The sequence below is a fragment of the Mugil cephalus genome, chromosome 9, assembly GCF_022458985.1.
Source record: "Mugil cephalus isolate CIBA_MC_2020 chromosome 9, CIBA_Mcephalus_1.1, whole genome shotgun sequence".
Taxonomy (NCBI): Eukaryota; Metazoa; Chordata; class Actinopteri; order Mugiliformes; family Mugilidae; genus Mugil; species Mugil cephalus.
Genome location: NC_061778.1, coordinates 10,046,840 through 10,055,139, shown reverse-complemented (window position 1 = coordinate 10,055,139; position 8,300 = coordinate 10,046,840).

Here is an 8,300-nt window from a genome sequence, read left to right as displayed (position 1 = left end):
GGAGCTCCAGGTTTGTGAGCAGCTCAAAAACAGAGCAAAGTTTTGGTCTATTACCATAAGAGACTGATCTCTGAGAGGGAAGAGATTTTTGTCCATTTCTTTTCAGTTAAACAAATCAAATGTGCTGTTACATGATTGTTAATTAAAAGGGCATATGTGAATTATCCCTACGTCATGTTTGAGAAATCGCACTGGGGAATCTTGATGTGAACTGTGCATGAGGCTGTGTTTACATACAGCTGGTTTAGTAACATGCACACTTTTTTATCAATCCGCGAGCTGCTCTACATCCATGGAGAAGAGGAGATTCGGCACACTTAAATGTGTAATGATGGCATTGTCGATGCGATGAGAAAATCCTGTGTCAACCTAGTATTTTCAATGTGAAAGGGGCTTAAGTAACATCCAGATGAATGCCAGATCCAAACGTTTCCCATCAGAATATTGAATTTTCCTAAGATGGTCAGTGTTACTTAGTTCACTTGTCAGTAGTAGCCGTGTGCGTATCCTCTTAAAGCTGCACTTGAATTTCCGCACATGTTCATACCTCACTCAAAACGTCACAGTACATTTGACCTTCATTGGATTCCACCAAATATTATTAATTATTTTATTAAAATGACCAAAACGATTAGATTGATCTCTATTTTTGTCTCAACGCCCACATATCACTCTATTAAGGTTTGCTGCTCACTCACACTCATCTACAACAGGTGTAAAGTTTAAGTTATCATTTTATTATTGTTTAAGTGTATTTAAACCACAGATCCTCTTACCTGCCATTGCTGTTAAATCTCTTAAAGCTCGTAAGACATAATAAAATAATGGACATGACAAAGTCTAGTGGGATCGTTCGATAGATAGATTAGCATGGCTGGGCCGCCTGGACATCCTACTTATTATTATGTGCTCGTATAAAAACTTAATGGCTTGAGAAACAAATTATAGTTTAATTCTGTTCTTAGTAAATCAATGACAATTTAGGCCAAATGGCAAGAACTCAAATGGAGAGGCAGAAGATGCCTCATGTCACCCACCACAATGCTGTATTCATCACTCTGCCTCTTTAAACACGCATGCCTGAAAACGAAATCCCCAGCAGTTTGCTGATCGTTGTTACGGTTATTTTCTTGGCCGAGCAGGTAAACACTTTCAACAACAGCACACTTAGAATACACCTGGATCATTTTTGTTGTGGACTTCGAAGGACAGCAATTTCTTCAAAATGCACTGCCTTTGTTGTGTCTCTGTGTTCATATTCAGGATATATTCAGTCAGTTGCCAGCTCCCATTTAAGCCCATGTTCCAACACAATACCAAGGTGCTTGTAATATGTAAGAAGTTGTGTCGGCTCTCAGCTGATAAATGCTGTGTTAGAGAATTACAGCTTTCAAAAATCAATGGCCATTTCCTTGCTTTCATTAGGAGGGTTCACTGAGGAAGTACTGAATAAAACACCGGTTTGGAAAGGTGTTAGAGTAAAGTTTAGTCCAATTAAAACATTAATAGTGACATGAACACATTGTAAATTCAGTCACAAGCTGCTGTTTTTGCTACTGTGGAAAAGAAACAATATAGAAATTGCAACATCAGCCAATAGTTATTTGAAGGCTAGCAATTATGTCTAACATTGTTCACATTAAACACAGTCTTCTGATTTAATGTTAATATAAAAATATCGATTATTACAGGTAGTGCAATCTAAGTGATTTAATTTCTATATATTTGCTGTGGAGTCTGCAGACACACATACACATACAACATTTCAGTCAGCTATTTAAAAACAAGCCTGATATTGTTGAAATGGAAAACATTAAGGGGGCCCTAAGTGTCTCTGTGAACCATTATTAGCTTGTCTGGCTGCTGTCAGCCTGAATCAGTAGGTGCAGCTTATCATGCGCTGCAGAGAAAGTTTCTGCAGCATCTGAGTCAACCATACAAATATCAGCGTCATCGCAAGCAGCCCTCAAAAAAGACTCCTATTTTTAAAAGTCCTTGGCGTGAGGGATAACATTTTGAGATATCCATCAAAAGGTCTGGGTGCCTTTCCTGGGTGTCCACTCCAAGTGTAAAACATAAAACCCCTTCGGACGCACCCACCTCACTATTTCAGTGGGAACCACATCTTCGTAATTTAATGCATTTGTCAGTAATGTGATCAGATTAACCCCAACCATCACGAAGGGTCAAACACAGCCCAAAACAATCACTCAAATGTGTATTTTGATCCACTCAGAGACACCTCTGTGCAGCAATTAAGTGCAAGCAAATGCATTTGCAGAGCAAGATCAGATTAGAAGCCTCTAGCAAGTCGGTGCTGCTCTTGTGGTTAATGGGCTGCTTACACCTCCTGTGAACCTGCCACGCCTCTAAGCATGCAAAATGTTTAATATCGGGCAATGCTAAATGATTTTCCTCTACTCGCATCGTATTATCAGAGAGGCTTTCAAAGAACCATAATGGCAGTTGCGTCTTCCAACCCATTAGCTGCAAATCGTGTATACTTTGGTATACTTTGCATTACCGGCTATTTTCTGGAGCAAACCATAAGATTTTAGATTGATTTCCTATCTTCTAGCTGGCCATTATTTCCCATTCATTTCAGTGCTTGCAAGCTTGCAAGAGTTTGAAACTTGCTTGAGACAGGCAATCCATCATCATGAACAAGTTGCCGCCTTCGAGTTATTCAATCATATATTTGCATCCTATGCTGCAAATATATGATGTTGCATTTAAAACTGGTCAATTAGTGCATTCAAGAACGCTTAGTTGCTATACTAGAGCCGACAGTAATAGACTAGCAGACTGGCTGAGAAACAAGTAGAAATGATTTTGTTATTGAATAAAATGTTTCATTCTCGTGTCAAACAGGAACTCTAAACATTTGCTGGTTCTAGGTAGTCTACTCCAAAGATTTGATTATTTTGTTTTAAATGGCCCCATGTTCGCCTGGTTGGTCCATCTGGTTTCACAAATACATGCCGTGTTCCTTGTTATCTTGTTCTAAATTCATGATTTCCAGTGCAGAAATCGTTCTGACTTTTCCTCTGGTGCCACCATGAATGATTTATATTTGTGATTTTCATGTCTCTGTTCAAAACGAATTATAATAACCTGAATGAGTTGTGATTTGACTTGTTCATTCATTTTGGATTTGGGTCAAATACCTGCAGAACTTTAAACTAGCCTGCTATGCACAACATTATGTAGCTGCTTTTACTTTTGAGTAAACAAGCTGTGTATGTCTTTTTTGATTCCTCAATGTCCAATACACATAGCTTCCCGAAAGCTTTCTTGCACACTGGAGGTCTGTAACTGTGGTAACTCATCATCCTCACCTCCACTGCATTTCACTGACTTATATTTATGTTGGTGTTATGTACTAAGCTTGCATACCACTATGTTTCTATGGAAGAGTATTCACACCAAGGTCTCGGACACAAGGCTGCATACAAAACATTACTATTTCTACTACTAATTCTTACTGTTAGCATGGCATGTTGGTATGGAATTCCAGATGTTATTGTACCTGTTAAACATTAGCATGCCAGCCATAACATTTAGTTTAAAGCAATGCTGCAATTCAATTCAATTAACTTTATTTATCCTTGAGGGGCAATTAAAAGGCACACTGAGCAGTAAAAAGACAAAGTATAAAAACATTGTTATGTTTAAGTGCAGTGGATTGGAGTCCAGTCCAGCCCTCCTCAGGCTCTAGCTTCATGAGAGAGGAAGGTTTAAGGAGGTTGGCTAGATGGGTGGGTGGGGGGGGGGGTGTTCCCTAAGGCAACGGGTCAGTAATGGCTGTGAGTAGAGCAGGAGCACAGCTTTGGGGACAAAGGTTGTTTTTATTTGAACTAAATATTTTTAAAGCTACAGTGCAATGATTTGTTCTCCCCCTTCTGGCGGGGAGAGTAATTGCACACAACGTTGCTATGGTGTATGCCTACAGTCTATAGCAACGTTTTTCCCACCAAGGACCCCCAAACTGATGGAGAGATTAAGTAGGGACCCACTACCTACTATATGTGTTCTATATTAAACTTGGCCTAGTGCTATTTATAAATATACATCATTGTTATCATTTTGCATTCAATATTAAGCTATCCCTTATTCATTTACTAAAATATGTTGGATTCATGTTAATGTGTGTATATATATATATATATAAAAAATGTCTAATCAACCAAAGATTTTGCGTAGTTGGTCCTCACAATTTAGACTCTGAATGCAAACTTTTTACGTTATCCGCAGCTTCAGAAACCCTATTTCATTCTTCCTGACTTTCTGATTTAATAGGACCCAGGTCACATTCATAACTTTCATTTCTCTGCCATATACTCGGCTATAGGTTACTCCTGGCTGTTGATGGCTAATCCGTCTTCATCACTACTGCTGCTGCTGCTGCTCTCCTCTTCAGCTTTACCGCTGCTCATTAACATAATATGCATCGCTTCAGGTGTGCCAGTGCAGGAATGCTGCCACAGAAAACGCATTTGAATCTCCAGTGTACTGTGAAATCCAGAGATATTTCCCTGGCACTGATCAGCTTCATCAGCACTGAGTGAACTTCTTTGGCAGGAACTTGAATGTGTTTACTTGTACTGAAAAAAAAAAAAAAAAAAAAAGAGTGATGCCTTGTTTAAAGCTTTGGACAGTTGGTCGAACAAAACAAGTCATTTTAGGACGTCCGTCTTAAGCACATTAATCAATATTGAAAAATGAGCAGGTGTTGTAGCACTATGTTAGAACGTAATCCAAAAAACAGAAAGCAAATTCACATCTGCTCATAATTATTTGATCACCCAACAATAACACAACTCATCCCTGCACCTTTTTTTTTATTTGTTTTTTTTAAACCACTATAGCTCTCAGACAGTTCCCATTTGGTAATAAATGGAAACCAAACATTGCCAGAAAAATGATAAAAACACATTGAAATGTACAAAACTGCTTTGGCGATATGCCAGCAGTAATATGTCACAATAAATATCAGTGCTTTTCTTTTTGTTTGTCTTTCTCCTTGCTCAGGTAGAATCGGCTCTCGCATACCGCTGCTGTGCACGGGGGAGCCAGAGGTGAAGGGTAATGTAATTACTCACCCACGTCAACCCTGCTTTCACGCTGAGTGTCTGTATGGATTGATAATGAAAAGGACTGCCTATCTCTATCTCTAAATACACAACCTCCTTAAATATCTTTCCTTGTGTGTCCCGGTGTCTCTCTTCTGCAGAAACAAGTCACATTTCATTCATCTTCCAGCAGCCTTGACGACTGCCACGAGGACAACAAAACATTAATCTGCCCTGATGTGTGGACAGCATAATGGTCCGCTCACATTCCTGAAGACACCTGTGACTGCTTCTACTCCCTGTAATTTGAAGTGAGCGATATTAAACTGAATAGCGAAGGTAGGGTTGTATGTGTAGTTATCCTTTCACTCGTGAAATTCTGTAGCGTGAAGTGGTGTGTGAAGTGTTGAACTTTCTCACTGCTTTTAAATACATAATTTGACACTTATAATACTTATAATACAGTCAAGGACAACACAATGACTCTTTAACTCTGGAAAGAAAGCATTTTATCACTAGCCTGCCACAGCTACATTCAGTTCTGATCAAGATATGGGTCAGGTACTGACAACAAAACCTCTGCACGTGACTGCCTTCATATAAGGTCATGTTCGCCTCAGGACGAGCCCATATGGCCCCTCTCGTCAATTTTCAATGAGGTCCAAGTTCACGAGTTGTGTCATGTTTACTGTTGTTGTGCTCTATTTGAAGGCAGCAACATTTCTCTCGTGATTCTCTCTTGTTTATTTGAGGATCCGTAACACCAGATGACCTCACAAGACAGCCCCTACACTACAGCATACTAGCTCAAAAAAAAAAAAAAAAAAGATGTAAAGATCTGTGTGTGGTTATACAGTCTACCTAGCATGTTTGGTTTCAACAGGAACCGCTTCAAAACTGATTTGAAGAACTAGCATTAACACGCATTCCCCGATCGGTGCGATTTCCTAAACATGACGCAGGGCTAATTCACCTGTGCGCTTTTATTAACGATTTTGTAACAACAGATTCAATTTGTTTGATTGAAAAAATGGACAAAAATCTCTGCCCTTCAGAGGTTGGTCTTTGTGGGCGTAGACCAAACCTTTGCTCTGTTTTTGGGCTGCTCGCAGCCCTGGAGCTTCTACAATGATACAGTCTGACAGCACGTCCAGGGGCACAGCATTTCTGTTCACATCGAAGCCGAGCTGAGCTGATAGAATCGCGGTTTTTGTCTGCTGTGGAAGTGGATATAATATAAAAATGTAAAATAACAGATTTGGTACAGCAATAAATAATGTGAAGCATGGATTAAATTAAGAGCGACATTGAAATCATCAAATGTCATGAAAAGATAGCCTCTCTTTACTCTCTCATACTGTCTGGGAAGTACACCGCCACTGTTTTATGTGTCCTAGGTCCTCTCTAGAGTATTTTACTATAGAAATGCATTATTAAACATAAAGTCGTGTTATTTAGGCCCCTGCTGCAATAATAGAGCCCAAAGTTCAAGTTAAGTCACTGCAGTGTCCCGTTAAACACAATCTAATCTTTTGTATTGCATTTGAACATAATGGATGAGCATACAAACGCAATTTTCAGACACTCGACAGTTGGCAGCATATAGAAATGTGAACTTCCTCTCACATGAACTCAGAAATGTGTTTTTCTTATTGTTACCACACTCGGCTGTTTGACAATAACTTTGCGGCGTTGAACTAAAGTGATGTTTTTTCACATTTATCTGTGGAAAATGGAAACATTTCTCCACGCTCAGCTTCAGTGTGAGGATTTTTTGCAACATGACATGTGGCATGTAAGCCAGTTGTTGTCTGACTGGAAATATACAGGCTGTATGGTACCCTGGACCTCTCGGTGGAAATAAATGTTTAATTTTGAACTGTAGATGTAATGTTACACTGTTTATATTTCACTCATAAAACATAATACATGTATGTGCCTCAAAAATCCGTCTAGAGATTGTGTTGTAGCGTCTTCGACAATCAATGCTAAAACTCTATTGTAAATCATCTCCTGTCACAATCTATAAATGATATTTTTAAACCAACATGCACTTCTCCAGTTCAAAGTAACAAAAAGTAGATCAGCACACTCTCACTTTCCTTTTAACTTCCAATATTTTTTCTCCCTTTGCTTTCGCAAGATTGTTAACCACAATGACATGTTGTTCTGCTGCACTCTATCTGTGCTGTCTTGCAACTATTAGGTTCTGGGAGCAAAATGTTATCACTGCCTTCTTGGAAACATTGGTCAAGATTACAAAAATAAGACAAAAAGCATTTCCCCTGAATGCTATGTCGGTATTATCGCTGGTAAACAATCCTCCGGGTGGTATCATGGCTTCCAGAGACATTTTAACTACCGAGTCCCCCCGCATGGCCTTCAGGCGCTTTATCTCCCTCCCAACGAGGCATCCTTGTCGACACTGGTCACATTCCTGTTACAGGGGTCAGATGTCGGCTCCCTTCGGCCCTCTGAATCCTGACAGCCGGTACCCTCTCCGATTCAGAGAGGTAACCTCTATTTCCAGAGGCGTCAGAGCAACAATGATGTGCTTGTGAGCAAGTCCATCAAATTTTCTGAGTAATGAATCACAGCCCACCAGATCCACATTTCGCCTCTCACTCGGTTGTGATAAGTCAACTGCAAACGACACATCTCGTAAAAAAAACGAAAAGTCTTTAAAAAAAAAGAAGAAATAAGCCATACACCTACGGCACCTGTCACCAAACTATTGTGTTGAACACACACCAAACAGCCACAACATTAAAACCACCGTCAGGTAAATAACATTAACCATCTTTTAACAGTGCAATGTTTTCCTGGGAAACTTTTGAACCTGACATGTACCACCTACCTAGACCAGACCACCCCATAGCAATGACACTCCTTGATGACAGCAATCATCCCCAGCAGGATGCAGCCTGACACACACACAAAAGAATGGTTTAGGAACAACTCAACTCATCTGTGGGATGCACCGGAACAAGTCTGATCCACGGAGTCCCCTCCCCTCAACCCAAAGGCCCCCACTATGTCTGATGGGTGTATAATAATTTCATTACATAACTATTTGGTGAGATAATCTTATGGTATTGCTTGTTCAGGAAATATTGATAATATATATATATATAAATAACTAATTAACAATATAGTTTTCACATCCAGTAAAGAAGTGTTTGGCACACCCTCCTTGTAAAAGTTGGAATTTCTTGAAGTTTTCACTCC